Source organism: Pongo abelii, chromosome X, assembly GCF_028885655.2.
Source record: "Pongo abelii isolate AG06213 chromosome X, NHGRI_mPonAbe1-v2.0_pri, whole genome shotgun sequence".
Classification (NCBI taxonomy): domain Eukaryota; kingdom Metazoa; phylum Chordata; class Mammalia; order Primates; family Hominidae; genus Pongo; species Pongo abelii.
Window position 1 is genome coordinate 48,908,770 of NC_072008.2, and position 17,312 is coordinate 48,926,081.

The 17,312-nt window shown below is 42.3% G+C and overlaps 1 protein-coding gene and 1 pseudogene across 1 annotated transcript in view; both read left to right on the forward strand.

The window, feature by feature from the left end:
* Positions 1 to 17,312, forward strand: part of LOC100457489 (protein SSX4) — a 42,569-nt gene that overhangs the window by 11,067 nt on the left and 14,190 nt on the right. The gene's annotated exons all lie outside the window — the stretch shown is intronic.
* On the forward strand, positions 2,979 to 5,973 carry LOC112130724 (ornithine aminotransferase, mitochondrial-like; annotated as a pseudogene).

Genomic DNA, 17,312 nt, shown 5'->3' on the forward strand with positions numbered 1-17,312 from the left:
GTCCCACAGCTGGCAGGTGCAGGAGGGGCTGAGTTTGGAGCTCACTGACTTCAGAAACATTAAGGAGGACAGGTGTGTGTGGTGGAGGGAGGGAGAATTGAACAAGCCCCGGCTTCTGTCCCCAGTCACAAGGTAGAGGTTGTGCATTCATTTTCCCAAGACAAGGAGCCCTAGGAGAGAGAGAGTGTAGGGAGGGAGAGGCAGTCATGGTCACAGCAGGGACAGTGGGAGACAGAGATATGCAGGGTGGACAGAAGAGGGGCAGGCAAAGAAGCAGGGGAGACCCAAGGCCAAGTGGGGGCTGCCACAGCCACCAGAGGGAGAGGGTGTCAGGAAGGAGGTTTTGGGGCTCCAGGAGCAGTAGAGGTTCCCCAGATCTGTGAGCATGCCCTGCCTGGCGCCGCAGGAAAAGGTGGCTGCCACTCAGGTCAGTGTGGACGTACCTCTACCTGTGTCTTAGAGGAAACAAATTCTATTTTATCCCAGTATAGTTCTGTATTACACAAATGTAACATTCGGCTACTAGATATTGAGTGCCTTATCCTCCATGCAAATACAGCAGAGGATACCCTTAAAGAGATACTGAAGGTTTTGATTTTTCTTTCTCCCTGGGATGATGGGATCCATAAGTTGGGTCCCCCAGCCCACAAGACAGGTGCAAGGAAGGGTGGTTGGAAGATTGTGAGTTATGACAGGGAACATTACCTCTTAGGTTACATGGGTATATAAAGCTCCCGACTATCTGTCTATCATGGATAGAGTGAACATGGTCCCCTCTCCACAAATGTGTTTTTCTCCTCGATTATTACTGTAAAGGGCTGAAGTTACACCAAGTTCTGATACATTACTTTTTTGTGTTATTTTTGAGACAGGATCACAGTCTGTCGCTGAGGCTGGAGTGCAGTGATGCAATTACAGCTCACTGCAGCCTCGATCTCTCAGGCTTAAGGGATTCACCCACTTCAGCTTCCGAACTAGCTGGGACTACAGGCACACACCACCACACCCAGCTAATTTTTAATTTTTGGTAGAGACGGCGTCCACTATGTTGCCCAGGCTGGTCTGGATCTCCTGGCCTCAGGCAATCCTCCTGCCTCAGCCTCCCAAAGTGCTGGGATGACAAGTGTGAGCCACCTCACCAGGCCTTCACTTTCTTTAATGAACAATTATCAGAGTTTCGTCTTAGAGGCAAAAGTGGCTACTGCCAGCCAATCTGTCTGTGGTATTGGAGGGGAATCTGGCTGATTCAGACGTTTCTAATGAACTTTTAAATTAACCTACATGATGATTATCCTAAGGCCATTTCCTGCTCCGTGTTTTTTTCATTCAGGGTTTGGAGTTTTTCAGAGGCTTTGTTACAAAGAGCATCTCCTGGTCGGGCACAGTGACTCACGCTGTAATGCCAGCACTTTGGGAGGCCGAGGCAGGCAGATCACTTGATGTCAGGAGTTTGAGACCAGCCTGGCCAACAGGGTGAAACCCCCGTCTCTACTAAAAATACAAAAATTAGCCAGCCGTGGTGGCAGGCTCCTGTGAATTCCAGTTACTGCAGGGGCTGAGGCAGGAGAATCCCTTGAACCTGGGAGACGGAGGGTGCAGTGAGCCGAGATCACGCCACTGCACTCCAGCCTGGGCGACAGAGTAAGTCTCCATCTCAAAAAACAAACAGCATCTCTCGCCTACAGTGATTTGAGCTGTGGTCTTGTCTCCTTGGGTTTCTCTATCAGTCTGATCCCATCTACTCTATCTCCCAGGAATGCCTCAATATTTATGGTGGACCACTGACACGCTTTCCTATTTTCCTCTACTGTTAAGAATTGATCCTTGAAAACATTTTCTTCCCAGTTCGATGGAATGTTGAGTAGGGCACGGGATCTATCTGCCATCTTGCTCCAATCATCTGGTTTTAGATATTGTATGTACTTTTGTCACTATATACGTGTAATTTTTCTCAATTTGCTTTTCTAAATGGTTATTATTGGTTATTCTTGTAAATTTGTTGGAGTTTATTGTAGATTCTGGATATTAGCCCTTTGTCAGTGAGTACATTGCAAAAATTTTCTCCCATTCTGTAGGTTGCCTGTTCACTCTGATGGTAGTTTCTTTTGCTGTGCAGAAGCTCTTTAGTTTAATTAGATCCCATTTGTCAATTTTGGCTTTTGTTGCCATTGCTTTTGGTGTTTCAGACATGAAGTACTTGCCCATGCCTATGTCTTGAATGGTGTTGCCTAGGTTTTCTTCTAGGGTTTTTATGGTTTTAGGTCTAACATTTAAGTCTTCAATCCATCTTGAATTAATTTTTGTATAAGGTGTAAGGAAGGGATCCAGTTTCAGCTTTCTACATATAGCCAGCCAGTTTTCCCAGCACCATTTATTAAATAGGGAATCATTTCACCATTTCTTGTTTTTCTCAGGTTTGTCAAAGATCAGATGGTTGTAGATATATGGCATTATTTTTGAGGGCTCTGTTCTGTTCCATTGGTCTATATCTCTGTTTTGGTACCAGTACCATGCTGTTTTGGTTACTGTAGCCTTGTAGTATAGTTTGAAGTCAGGTAGCATGATGCCTCCAGCTTTGCTCTTTTGGCTTAGGATTGACTTGGCAATGCGGGCTCCTTTTTGGGTCCATATGAACTTTAAAGTAGTTTTTTCCAATTCTGTGAAGAAAGTCATTGGTGGCTTGATGGGGATGGCATTGAATTACAGAGTAAGGCACCATGCCTGGCCTCTGCTACCACTTTTGGATTGTATGAAACACTACACTTCAAAGTGTGGGATCTGGTTTCCCAGACAGCTGCCAAAGGGGCAGATGATGCAGTCTAGAAGTGTGGGGGAGTTCATACCTGTGGGGTAAATTTTGACCAATGAGAAAAGGAACTAGGAGTGAGAGTCAGGTACATAAATTACCTCTCCTCTCCTCTCCCCCTGCACCGTTCCAGGCATGGTTTCTCAGTAGAGTCTGTCTAGAAAATCAGCGCATGCTTACCCTGATTGTGGAAGAATCAAAAGAGCAAATCACAGTGTGGGTACTCTGAACTTAAAGTAGCCAATCCAAGGGGACGCTTTTGGCGGGAAAATCAGAGCCTCCGCCCCCGCCCCCCCTTTGAGAAGGTTCTGTCCCTAGATCCTGGACTGACAGACGCCACATCAGCTTCACTTGTTCCGCCTACTGTTCTGACTTCTAATTGGCCAGATGGAGTTCACCAACTGCCCTGATTGGTCCATCATCCTTGGGCAGTGACATTGCAGAATATTGTCGCCTCCTCCAGCCACACTTTGTGCGACAAAGTGGGTGGTCCTCAGGCGCCATCAGGAGATTTTGAACTCTCTGAAGACCGTCCCTGGATCTTGGGTTAAACATCTGGATTCTAGTCTGAACCGTGGGAAGAAAAAAATAGTCGATCTGTGATTTTTCTATTTGAAAGACACAATGTTTTCCAAACTAGCACATTTGCGGAGGTTTGCTGTACTTAGTCGTGGAGTTCATTCTTCAGTGGCTTCTACATCTGTTGGAACTAAAAAAACAGTCCAAGGCCCTCCAACCTCTGATTGCATTTTTGGAAGGGAATCTAAGTATGGTGCGCACAATTACCATCCTTTACCTGTAGCCCTGGAGAGAGGAAAATGTATTTACTTATGGGATGTGATTGTGGTATTGGTTACATCCGCCTTGACCAATCCTCCCGTCTCGTTCTCGGGACTACAGGCATGCACCACCCTGCCCAGGTTGTGTTTTGTTTTGTTTTGTTTTGTTTTGTTGAAACAGGGTTTCTCTATGTTGGCCAGGCTGGCCTCAACCTCCTGGGCTCAAGGGATCCTCCCGCCTCCTCAGCCTGGGGACTACAGGCATGCACCACCCTGCCCACGGTATTTTTTTTTTTTGTTTTTCAGTAGAAACCGGATTTTGCTATGTTGCACAGACTGGCCTCAACCTCCTGGGCTCAAGCAATGCTTCCGCCTCAGCCTCAGGACTACAGGCGTGTGCCATTCTGCCCTGATAATTTTTTTTAGGAGAGACAGGCTTTCGCTATGTTGACCAGGCTGGTATCGACCTTCTGGGCTCAAGCAATCCTCCCACCTCAGCCTGGGAACTACAGGGGTGAGCCACCCCACCCACACTATTTTTTGTTGTTCTTGTTGTTAGTAGAAATGGGGTTTCACTATGTTGGCCAGGCTGGCCTTGACCTCCTGGGCTCAAGCAATCCTCCTGCCTCGGCCTCGGGACCACCGGCACACACCACCCAGCCCCCACTAATGTTTTTAATTTTTCTAGTAGAGACAGTTTCGCTATGTTGTCCAGGCTGGTCTCCACCTCCTGGGCTCAAGTGATCCTCCCGCCTCTGCCTCGGGACTGCAGGCCTGCACCACCCTGCCTTTTGCTATGTTTCCCAGGCTGGTCTCGACCTCCTGGGTTCACTCAATGATTTGAATCCGGGAAGGGGAGGTTGCATTGAGCTGAGATCCCACCACTGCACTCCAGCCTGGGCGACAGAGAAAAACTATCGAAAAGAAAAGGAAGGGAAGGGAGAAGGGAAGTGAAAGGAGAAGGGAAAAGAAGGGAAGGGAGAAGGGAAGGGAGAACGGAAGGGAAGAAGGAAGGGAAGAAAGGGAAGGGAAGACGGGAAGGGAAGACAGGAAGGGAAGATGGGAAGGGAGGAAGGGAAGATGGGAAGGGAAGAAGGGAAGAGAAGAAGGAAGGGAAGGAAAGGAAAGGGAAGGAAAGGGAAGAAGGAAGGGAAGGGAAGAAGGAAGGGAGGGAGGGAGGGAGGAAGAAAGGAAGGAAGGAAGGAAGGAAGGAAGGAAAGAAGGAAGGAAGGAAGGAAAGAAGGAAGGAAGGAAGGAAGGAAAGAAAGAAAGACCAGCTGAATCTCCGTAAGAACAGTAAGCTTTGTGATATTTTAACTTACCCTCGTCCCGTCTCGTGATCCCAGCTTGGTTCTGTTTATTGTTGATGAAATACAGACAGGGCCAGAACTGGTAGATGGCTAGCTGTTGATCATGAAAATGTTAGGCCTGATATAGTCCTCCTTGGAGAGGCCCTTTCTGGGGGTTGATACTCTGTGTCTGTGGTGCTGTGGAATGATAACATAATGCTGACCATTAAGCCAAGGGAACATGGGTCCACATACGGTGGCAATCCACTAGGCTGCCAAGTGGCCATCGCAGCCCTTGAAGTTTTAGAAGAAGAAAACCTTGCTGAAAATGCAGAAAAAATGGGTATTCTCTTGAGAAATGAACCCATGAAGCTACCTTCTGATGTTGTAACTGCTGTAAGAAGAAAAGAATTATTTTATTTATGTATTTATTTACTTAAGTCACAGGTTCACTCTGGTTGCCCAGGCTGGATTGCAATGGCGCGATCTTGGCTCACTGCAACCTCCGCCTCCTGGGTTCAAGTGATTCTCCTGCCTCAGCCTCCTGAGTAGCTAGGATTACAGGCACGCACCACTATGCCCAGCTAACTTTTGTATTTTTAGTAGAGATGGGGTTTCACCATGTTGGCCAGGCTGGTCTCGAACTGCTGACCTCAGGTGATCCACCCACCTTGGCCTCCCAAAGTGTTGGGATTACAGGTGTGAGCCACCACGCCCGGCATGGAAAAGAATTATTAAATGCTATTGTTATTAAAGAAACCAAAGATTGTGATGCTTGGAAAGTGTGTCTAAGACTTCGAGATAATGGACTTCTGGCCAAGCCAACCCATGGCGACATCATCAGGTTTCGCCTCCGCTGGTGGTCGAGGAGGATGAGATTCCAGGGTCAATTGTTATCATTAACAAGACCATCTCGTCTTTCTGAGGGTAGCAGCTGTTTTCAGTGGTCCCTGGGAGCCGGCTGGAGACAGGTGGTCCTATAAAAGCTCTGCTCTTAATGTGGGCACATTCCACTCCCATGTGTCTTCAAAACCTTTTTGTGGAATATATGTTTTTTTGCAGTTGATACATACTAGAACAACGTTTATGAACCTGCCCGTTGCTTTGTAACGTAAGTAAGAGAATTTAATGGCATCTATATTCAATGAATGTTTTGATGTGTATGTGTACTTTCTAAGGTAAAATGCATCTATGTATATTGACAGCCTTTAAATCACATCCTTCAGTATAATTTACATATGTTTTTATAATTTCCATGCTAGTATAAATGTTTTGTATTTGAAAATGTTAACTCTGGGGTATTACATAAGTGGCTTCACCTTATAAAGTCAAATCATTGTTATCACTGAATTTTAGGAAGGATGAATGGTTAAGCATATATAAAATACTGATATTAAGTAAACTTCATGTTGGCTAACACCAAGATGTATTCCATGGATGTCATTATTTTCAATTAAGAATTAGTGTTTAACATTCCTAAATTGTTTTGAGTGCTTGATTAAAATTTGTAGAAAAATGTTTATTTTTTATTTTTTATTTTTTGAGATTTTTATTCTTATTTTTATTTTTAAAATTTTTTTAGTAGAGACGGGGTTTCACCGTGGTCTCGCTCTCCTGACCTTGTGATCCACCTGCCTCGGCCTCCCAAAGTGCTGGGATTACAGGCATGAACCACCGCGCCTGGCCGAAAAATGTTTAGTTTTAATATTTCTTTAAATTTTAAATAAAGCTTATATTTCAGAAAAAAAAGATACAGATCATGGCCAGGTGCGGTGGTTCACGCCTGTAATCCCAGCACTTTGGGAGCCCGAGGTGGGTGGATCACTTGAGGTCAGGAGTTTGAGACCAGCCTGGCTAACATGGAGAAACCCCGTCTCTACTAAAAATACAAAACTTACCAGGCATGGTGGCACGCACCTGTAATCCCAGCTACATGGGAGGCTGAGACAGGAGAATAGCTTGAACCAGGAAGACAGGTTGCAGTGAGCCGAGATCGTGTCACTGCACTCCAGCCTAGGTGACAGAGTGAAAATCCCTCTCGGGAAAAAAAAAGAAAAAAAAAAAAGGTACAGAACATTTCCATCACCAAAGTGCTATCCCTTGTGCTACCCATTTTTAGTAATACCCACTCTCCTTCCATCCACCATCCCTAACCCCTGGCAACTACTAATCTTCTTCATTTCTACAATTTTGTCTTTTCTACAATGCTGTACAAATGAAATCTTATAGTATATAACATTTTACGGGCTTATTTCACTCAGCATAACTCCATGGAGATTCATCCAAGATATTAATATTTTTGTATCAATAGTTCATTGTTGTTGTTTTTGTTGTTGAGACGGAGTCTCACTCTGCTGCCCAGGCTGGAGTGCAGTGGTGCGATCTCGGCTCACTGCAACCTCTGCCTCCCAGGTTCAAGAGATTTTACTGCCTCAGCCTCCCGAGTAGCTGTGACTACAGGTGCGTGCCACCACGACTGGGTAATTTTTTTTTCTGAGATGGAGTCTCGCTCTGTCGCCCAGGCTGGAGTGCAGTGGCGCAATCACTGCTCACTGCGAGCTCCGCCTCCTGGGTTCACGCCATTCTCCTGCCTCAGCCTTCCGAGTAGCTGGGACTACAGGCGCCCGCCATCACTCCCGGCTAATTTTTTGTATTTTTTAGTAGAGATGGGGTTTCACCGTGTTAGCCAGGATGGTCTCGATCTCCTGACCACGTGATCCGCCCTCCTTGGCCTCCCAAAGTGCTGGGATTACATGTGTGAGCCACTGCGCCCGGCCAGTTGTTCATTTTTATTACTGAGTAGTATTCCATGGTATGGATGTACCACAGTTCAACCATTCGCTTATTGTAGGACATATTGATTATTTCCAGCTTTTGGCTATTACAAGTAAAGCTGCTATGAACAATCGTGTACAAGTTTCTGGATGGGCATACATTTTAACTTCTCTGAAGTGTAATTGTTGAATTGTATGGTCATTGCATGTTTAGTTTTATAAGAAACTACCAAACTGCTTTTACCTTCGCAGCAGCACTTAATGAGGTGTCCAGTTTCTCTGCATCCTTGTCACCATTTGGTGTTGTCACTATGCCTTTTATTTTAGCTATTTTAATAAGTGTGTAGTGATACCTCATCATGGTCTTAATTTGCATCTAATGAAGCAAACGAGTGTTGAACATCTTTTCATGTGCTTATTTGCTTATTTCCTCTTCAGTGAAATGTATGTTCATATCTTTTCATAATTTTCTAATTGGATTATTTGTTTTTTTTTACCGTTGAGTTATTATTATTATTATTATTATTATTATTTTTAAGGCAGAGTCTCTCTCTGTTACCCAGGCTGGAGTGCAGTGGCATGATCTTGGCTCACTCCAACCTCTGCCCTCCAGGTTCAAGCGATTCTTGTGCCTCAGCCTCCTGCGTAGCTGGGATTACAGGCACGCACCAACATGCCTGTCTAATTTTTGTATTTTTAGTAGAGATGGGTTTTTGCCATGTTGCCCAGGCTGATCTCAAACTCCTGGCCTCAAGGGATGTGCCTTCCATCCACCTCGACCTTTCAAAGTGCTGGGATTACACAACTGAGCCACCACGCCCGGCCTACGGGTGAGTTTTGAGAGTACTATACATATCTATTATATATTCTGGATGTGAGTCCTTTCTTGGATACGTGGTTTGCAAACATTTTCTCCCAGTCCATACTTTGTTTTCTCATCCTTTTAACAGGGTTTCTTGCAGAGCAAAAGTTTTAAATTGGATGAAATCTAATTTACTTTTTTTCCTTATGGATTATGCTTTTTGAACTGTTCACTATGCCCTACATCTCAGACGTTTCTCCTATGTTTTCTTGTAAAAGCTTTTTTTTTAGTTTTATATTTCAGATTTAAATATATGATCCACTTGAGTTACTTTTCTGTATAACGTTATGAAGATTAGGTCTTTTTTTTTTTTTTTTTTTTTTTTTTTAGCCTATGGATATGCAACTGCTCCAGCACTATTTGTTAAGCAGATGATCCTTCCTTCTTTTTGTCTCTTTGTAAAAAATCAGTGTGCGGCTATTTGTAGGTTCTCTATTTTGTTCCAGTGATCTATGTGTATATTCTTCTCCCAATACTACACAGTCTTGATTCCTGTAGCTATATAAGAAGTATTGAAATATGGTAGAGCCATTCCTCCTACCTTATTCTTCTTTTTCAAAAATTGTCTTGGCTATATAAATTGTTTTTGATATGGAGTCTCACCTGTGTCACCCAAGCTGGAGGGCAGTAGGGTGATCTCGGCTCACTGCAATCTCTGCCTCCCGGGTTCAAGGGATTCTCCTGTCTCAGCTTCCCGAATAGCTGGTATTACAGGCATGCACCTCCACACCCGGCTAATTTTTGTAATTTTAGTAGAGACAGGGTTTCGCCATGTTGGCAAGGCTGGTCTCGAACTCCTGACTTCAAGCGATCCGCCCGTCTCGGCCTCCCAAAGTGCTGGGATTACAGGCGTGAGCCACCGTGCCCAGCCCAGCGTTGTCTTAGCTATTGACAATTTGTTACAGCAACAATAAAATATGAATACATGTAGAAACAGATTAGTGAAAAAAATAGAAAGTCGAGAAACAGACTAAGTTATGTGCAAAATTCAGCATGCATTTCCAAACACTGGGCAAAAGATGGGTTGTATAATAAATGATTGCTTGACAAGTGTCTATCCATTTGAAAAAATAAATATTAAAATACTTACTTTAAACCACATAAAATAATAAATTCTAAAAATTCACTGACTTAAATGTGAAAACGTAAAGTCATAAAGAACTAGATGAAAATTTAGGAAAATATTACAGTGTAAGACATCTTGAGTTGGCATAGGCACTTCCTGACATTACACCAAGGCTATGAACAATGAATCTGACATACTTAAAGGCGTAAAAATTAAAGTATCATCTAAGTCAAAAGACACCATAAACAACTGTGTAAAAAGGCAAATTTTGGAGAAAATGGTGAAGCATCCGCAGTAAAAGTAACCATCTCTAATATACAACAAATCTTTTGCATATCATAAGAGAAATTGAAACAACCCAATGAAAAAATTCGGGCATGGCACTACCTCACCGTATAGTAGAAAACGATTATGAAATAGAAAGTATGAAAGTAAAATAATAAAGGAAATGGAGAATAGATCCCAGAAGTTTCACCGTTCATCCAATAGAAGTTCCAGACCTACAGAATAGAAAGACTGGGCCAGGCGCAGTGGCTTACGACTGTAATCCCAGCACTTTGGGAGGCCGAGGCAGGCAGATCAGCTGAGGTCAGGAGTTCGAGACCAGCTTGTCCAACATGGCAAAACCCTGTCTCTACTAAAAATACAAAAATTAACCCGGTGTGGTGGTGGGCATCTGAAATCCCAGCTACTTGGGAAGCTGAGGCAGGAGAATCAGTTGAACCTGGGAAGCGGAGGTTGCAGTGAGCTGAGGTCTTGCCACGGCACTACACCCTGGGTGAGAGAGCAAAACTATGTCACAAAAATGAAAAAAAAAAAAAAAAGAATATTAAGACTGGGGAGAAGGCAGTACTTGAAGAAATAATGTTCTAGAATTTTCTGAACTGAACAAAGACACTTTGGGAGGCCAAGATGGGTGGATCGCTTAAGGTCAGGAGTTTGAGACCAGCCTGGCTAACATGGAGAAACAGCGTCTCTACTAAAAATACAAAAATTAGCTGGGTGTGGTGACGGGTACCTGAAATTCCAGCTACTTGGGAAGCTGAGACAGGAGAATCGCTTGAACACGGGAGGCAGAGATAGCAGTGAGCCGAGATCACCCCACTGCCCTCCAGCTTGGGCGACAAAAGTGAGACTCCTTCTCAAAAAATGTATATGTAGCTAAGACAATTTTTGAAAAAGAAGAATAAGGTGGGAGGAATGGCTCTACCATATTTCAATACTTCTTATATAGCTACAGGAATCAAGACTGTGTAGTATTGGGAGAAGAATAGACACATAGATCACTGGAACAAAATAGAGAACCTAGAAATAGCCCCACACTGATTTTTCCCAAGAGACAAAAAGAAGGAAGGATTGTCCCCTTAACAAATGGTGCTGGAGCAGTTGCATATCCATAGACAAAACAACAACAACAACAACAACAACAAACAAACAACACCAAAAACCCTAATCTTCTCATATATATGTATATATATATACATATATATGTAAAACTCAAGTGGATCATAGATTTAAATCTAAAATATAACACTAAAAAAACTTTTACAAGAAAGAGTAGGAGAAACGTCTGAGATCTAGGCATAGTGAATGGTTCAAAAAACATAATCCATAAGGAAAAAAATAAATTAGATTTCATCCAATTTAAAACTTTTGCTCTGTAGAAAGCATGTTAAAAGGATAAAAAAACAGGGTGTAAACTGGGAGAAAATGTTTGCAAACCACATATCCAACAGAGGACTCACATCCAGAATATATAACGGATATGTATAGTACTCTCAAAACTCAACAGTATGCCAGGCGTGGTGGCTTACGCTTGTAATCCCAGCACTTTGGGAGATCGAGGTGGACAGAGAGTAGATCCCTTGACGCCAGGAGTTTGAGACCAGCCTGGGCAACATGGCAAAACCCATCTCTACTAAACATTCAAAAATTAGGCAGGCATGATGGTTCGCACCTGTAATCCCAGCTACATTGGAGGCTGAGGCACGAGAATCGCTTGAACCTGGGAGGCAGAGGTTGGAGTGAGCCAAGATCATGCCACTGCATTCCAGCCTCGGTAGCAGAGCAAGACTCTGTCTCAAAAACAAAACAACACAAAACAACAGTAAAAACAAACAAACAAATAATTCAATTAGAAAATTATGAAAATATATGAACATACATTTCACTGAAGAGGAAATAAGCAAATAAGCCCATGAAAGGCTGTTCAACACTTATTTGCTTCACTAGATGCAAATTAAGACCACGATGAGGCATCACTACACACTTATTACAACAGCTAAAATAAAAGACATAGTGACAATACGAAACGCTGGAAAGGATGCAGAGAAACTGGACATCTAGTAAAATGCTGCTGGGAAGGTAAAATCTTACAGCCACTCTGGAAAGCAGTTTGGTAGTTTCTTATAAAACTAAACATACAGTGACCATACAATTCATCAATTACACTTCAGAGAAATTAAAATTTATCCCCATCCAGAAACTTGTACATAATTGTTCATAGCAGCTTTACTTGTAATAGCCAGATAGCCGGATATAATCAATATGTCCTACAGTAGGTGAATGGTCAAACTGTGGTACATCCATACCATGGAATACTACTCAGTAATAAAAATGAACCATAGGCCATGCGTGGTGGCTCACACTTGTAATCCGGTATTTTGGGAAGCCGAGGCAGGCAGATCATGAGGTCAGGAGGCAAGTAGATCATGAAGTCAGGAGTTCGAGACCAGCCTGGCTAATATGGTGAAACCCTGTCTCTACTAATAATACAAAAATTAACTGGGCGTGGTGGCATGCACCTGTAGTCCCAGCTACTTGGGAGGTTGAGGCACGAGAATTGCTTAAATCCGGGAGGCAGAGGTTGCAGTGAGCCAAAACCACGCCACTGTGCTCCAGCCTGGGTGACATAGTGAGACTCCAGAAAACAAAAACAAAAACTTAATAAATACAGTTAAGAAACTATCTTAAAATGCAAAATCTCCATTTTTATAGACTGATTATTTAAAAGGTAAAGAAAAACAGATCAACATATTAAGAAAATCTTTTTCAAACATAGAGGAGCAGACTCGCCCTGCTTCAGTTCACCCTTGACACTAATGTTCAATTTTTAGAAAAACTGATAAACAATTTCTTTTTAATCCCAACCTATCCGATGATATATAAGACCCCCTTCCCAAGGCTCAGCCTTCATAAACCCTCAGCAACTTGCCTAGACATTCCATCATTTTTTTACCCCCAGTCTTAGCCGTATAAATTTTTATTTTTATATTGGACTCCATTCCAAGTACTAACCAAGCCCAACCCTGTTTAACTTCTGAGATGAGACAAGATTTGGCGCATTCTGGGTGGTATGGCCGTAGACTATTTTTTATATTAAAACAACCAATCATTTTATTTTAGGATAAAAATGTATTGTCACTCAGACCACACAGTTTTGTCATATAAAAATTACTTTTTGCACATTTTGTATATAGAATTACATATACTAAGAACTTTCCATTTTTAGTACCCTTAATTTTTAGTAAAAACTTAGGAAGTAGTTTGGAACTGTTATATATTAACATCTCAGGAATATATATTTTATAATCTTTAAAAATATTTCTATAGAACAGTTTTCAATGTGGCATTTTATTAACAGATCCAAATACTTTTTGTCTTTTATAAAACTTAAGGGCCAAGAACAAACTTGTATTTATGTTCAGCGATTTGTATCCATTGTTTTCTTAGTTGGAAACGATCCCGGCATTTAGCGAGTACCTATTACTTAATCTAACATAACATAACTTTAATATTTCATCTCCATATGGTAAGAGCAAGAGAAAAAAACATTTCAAATTACATGAAAAGTTCACTTATAAACATGTATCTCAGAGTTACCTCATTTATTCATTTTAACAATTATACCTAGATTACTTATGAAAACTGACATATTAAACAAAGCCAGTCGGCCGGGGTTGGTGGCTCATGCCTGTAATCCCAGCACTTAGGGAGGCCAAGAAGGGCAGATCACTTGAGGTCAGGAGTTCAAGACCAGCCTGGCCAACAAGGTAAAACCCCATCTCTACTAAAAATACAAAAATTATCCAGGCATGGGGGCGCACGCCTTGAGTCCCAGCTACTTGGGAGGCTGAGACAGGACAGTCTCTTCAACCTGGGAGGCAGAGGTTGCAGCGAGCCGAGATAGCACCACTGCACTCCAGCCTGGGCGACAGAGGGAGACTCTGCTCTAAATAAATAAATAAATAAATAAATAAATCTAGTCATTTGGAGTTATTTTCCTATTAAAACATTTTTATAGCCTGTAAATGTCAGGTATCCACCTGAGAAAAAATCTTAAATATATGAGTATTTTGCCAATAACTCAGAAAATACAGCTGTTTTATTACACCCACAATATTAAATTAGTCTTACTTATCAAAGAATTGCACATAAAAGACCATTCTGTTTTTAGGTTAGGTTTATGTTTCATAACCTTAAAACATCCAACAGAGACAAATATAGAACCAGTAAACCCAGCCAAAAATGTGTGCTCACAATTTTGAAAACATTTCTCATTTTATTTTACCAACAATTTTAAAACCAGCTTATTTTTCAACTACTTAATTAAATTGCATGAACTAAATGCGTTTTAGTTAATTACTGTATATTTATATGAGTACCTATTTAAGCCAATCTGAATAGGATTCTTTAAATAATTGTTTGCCAGCGATTCCAGATTTTACCATGTAGACACATTTAACATAACACATGTACATATGCATGAATACGCCCAAACACAGATACGTACATAAACAAAGGTATCTTTCATTTTAGGATTTTGATTATGGGACAGTAAAACATACAAACTCACCGATTTATAAAAGACGTTGGATCTAAATTATATTTCTGACAAAATGGAAGAAGGCTAAACTTTATTTAAGATTTTTCTCCTCAATAGGTAATCTTATGAAGGTGGTGACCCAAATTTTGGGTAAAGCAGTTTGAGTCAGTTACCAACATGTTGAATTAGACAAAGAATTGTTAACTGTAAAAATGTGACTGAATTATGTGAGGAGGCCCAAAACATAAGTGGTATTCCAATAAGCTTTGTATAGTGTTCTCTCGGTCTCAATTCCTCATCCTTGAAGATAAGAGTGTTGTTGTCTTTCCTTTTAGTATAGGAAGGAGAGCTTTTACATGGGAATTTCATCTTTTGCTTTTAAGAAACACTACAAAGGTCAGTGATTTTAGTTTATTTGTATCTGATGTCTTTCAACTGTCTTTATTTTAATAGTCAGTATGCCAGAGTAGCTGAGGAGTTTTGGAAAAAGAGTTTTGCTTAAAGAAGGATAAAGAGGAAGAGGTAAACGAAGGAGAGGGGAAGGCTTTGGAGAAGAAAATCTCAGCTAGCTTTAGACAGTATGTTGCAGTGAGGCAGCCTTTGAGTCTTGAATGTGTTCTGGAGCCTCAAGATACCAACTGAGATAGGAGTCCCATTTGGACTGCATTATTTTAGTTCAGTTTGAGGAAAACAGACTGTGTGAATGATCCGCATAATGTTGGCACGTATTACCAGCTGGCGTCCCAGAAAGAGGGAACTATGTTGGCATGCCTTTGAACTTTGAGAGCCTGTGTGTCAATAAATTAATCTAGGTGATTCGGTTTAATGCCTAATACACAAAAGCCAAATTAAACTCTAAGCATGCAAACGATTCAGAGAATAAAGTACAAACTTACCAGGAAGCATGAGAAGCCTTCTCTAACAGAAAAATCTCTGTAACCAGGCCTCATAACCAGGAGGGAGAAAATCCCTCTTAAACAGGCCGTCTCTGGATGGGTGTAGTGGCTCACGCCTGTAATCCCAGCACTTTGGGAGGCCGAGGCGGACAGATCACTTGAGCTCAGGACTTCAAGACCAGCCTGGCTAACAGGGTGAAACCACATGTCTACGAAAAAACACAAAAATTATCCAGGCGTAGTGGCGCACACCTGTAATCCCAGTTACTCGGGAGGACGATGCACGAGAATCACTTGAGCCTGGGAGGTGAAGGTTGCAGTGAGCCCAGATCACACCACTGCACTGCAGCCTGTGTGACAGAGCAAAACACTGTCTCAAAAAAAGAAGAAAAGAGAAAGACAAGATAAAAAAGACAAGACAAGAAAGGAAAAGAAAAGAAAAGAGGAGGTTTCATAACCAGGAGAGAGAGAAAGACCCTTCCTAACAAATTTCCAAATAAAACTGAACTCAACTCCCCAATAAATGGCAGTTTGATCCAAGAAAGACTCACCAGGGGGGAAAGAGGCAATGAGAAAAGCAAAAGCTCAAGGGGGCCAAGTGTGCAGACCTCACGCCATAGTTCCAGAAGTCATTGATATCTCCAAGGTGAGTCAGCTTCGGACCCCACTTCTGACACCACAAATATCAAAGTCAAAACCTATGGAGATGAATCTCTTTTTTAAATTACAATATTAAGGATGTTATATTATGGTTTTTGTTTTTTAAGACAGGGTCTCACTGTCACCCACCCCAGAGTGCAGTGGCACAATCTCGGCTCACTGAAACCTCTGCCTCCCCGACTCAGCCTCTGGAATAACTGGGATTACAGACATGCACCACCACATCCAGCTAATTTTTTGTAATTTTTGTAGAAACAGGATTTCACCATGTTGCCCAGGCAGGTCACGAACCCCTGGGCTGAAGTGATCCACCGGCCTCAGCCTCCCAAACAGCTGGGATTACAGGTGTGAGCCACCACGCCCATGAATCTCTAAGCATTTTATTTGAGAATCATAGAATTGTAATCTGAAGCATACACACAAACTGGCTGGTCTTTGGTATGTCCAAAGAATGAAGAGAAAGTTGAGAGTTTTATTAGAAACAGAAATGTTACCTATATTTTTTAAAGCAAGCCCATTGGCACCAGGGAAGCTTTCAGGAGGTGGAAGCTCTGATTGGTGAGTGCAGACAATAGGTAAAACAAGCCTGAGAGTCATTGCAGGTTGTTTCAGCAGTTACTAGGTAAAAGTGGTCTTAGGGTGGCAGCAGGCCATTTCAGCCACCAGCCTTGTGGAAAATTCAATTCTTGGAGCAGGTGCAATGTGCCCTGATTGGTTTCTCCCCTGGCCACTCAACTCTGACCTAGCTGTGTATGTGGAAAATGACTCAATTCAGGTGGATTTCAGTGGCAAACACCTGAAATTTCAGCACTTTGGGAGGCCAAGGCGGGCAGATGGATTGAGGTCAGGAGTTCGAGACCAGCCTGGTCAACATGGTAAAACCCTGTCTCTAGTAAAAAAACAAAATTAGTCCAGTGTGAGGCACATGACTATAGTCCCAGCTACTCGGGAGGCTGAAGCAGGAAAACTACTTCAACCCAGGAAGCTGAGGTTTCAGTGAGTCGAGATCACGCACTGCACTCCAGCCTGGGTGACACAGCGAGACTTCATCTAAAAAAAAAAAAAGAATGACTCACTTCACATAATCAGCTTTCACAATGGTTAAAGCAGAGTCCTGCTTAGCAATGCACAAAAATTCTCCTTTGTGATCCATTCATTTTACTGCTGTTGACTTTCTTGCTTATGCTTTCAGACAGAGACACTGCTTTGACGAAACTTGAGTCAGGCTCCTCTGAGTCCTGTTTCTGACTAGGTCCCAACCTCGGGCTCTGTCCTTCATCCAGGGACTCTGCCCATTTAGCCTGTTTCAGCAAAAATCCTATCACGTCAGTTTAGCCAGAATCCCCCTGCAGCTG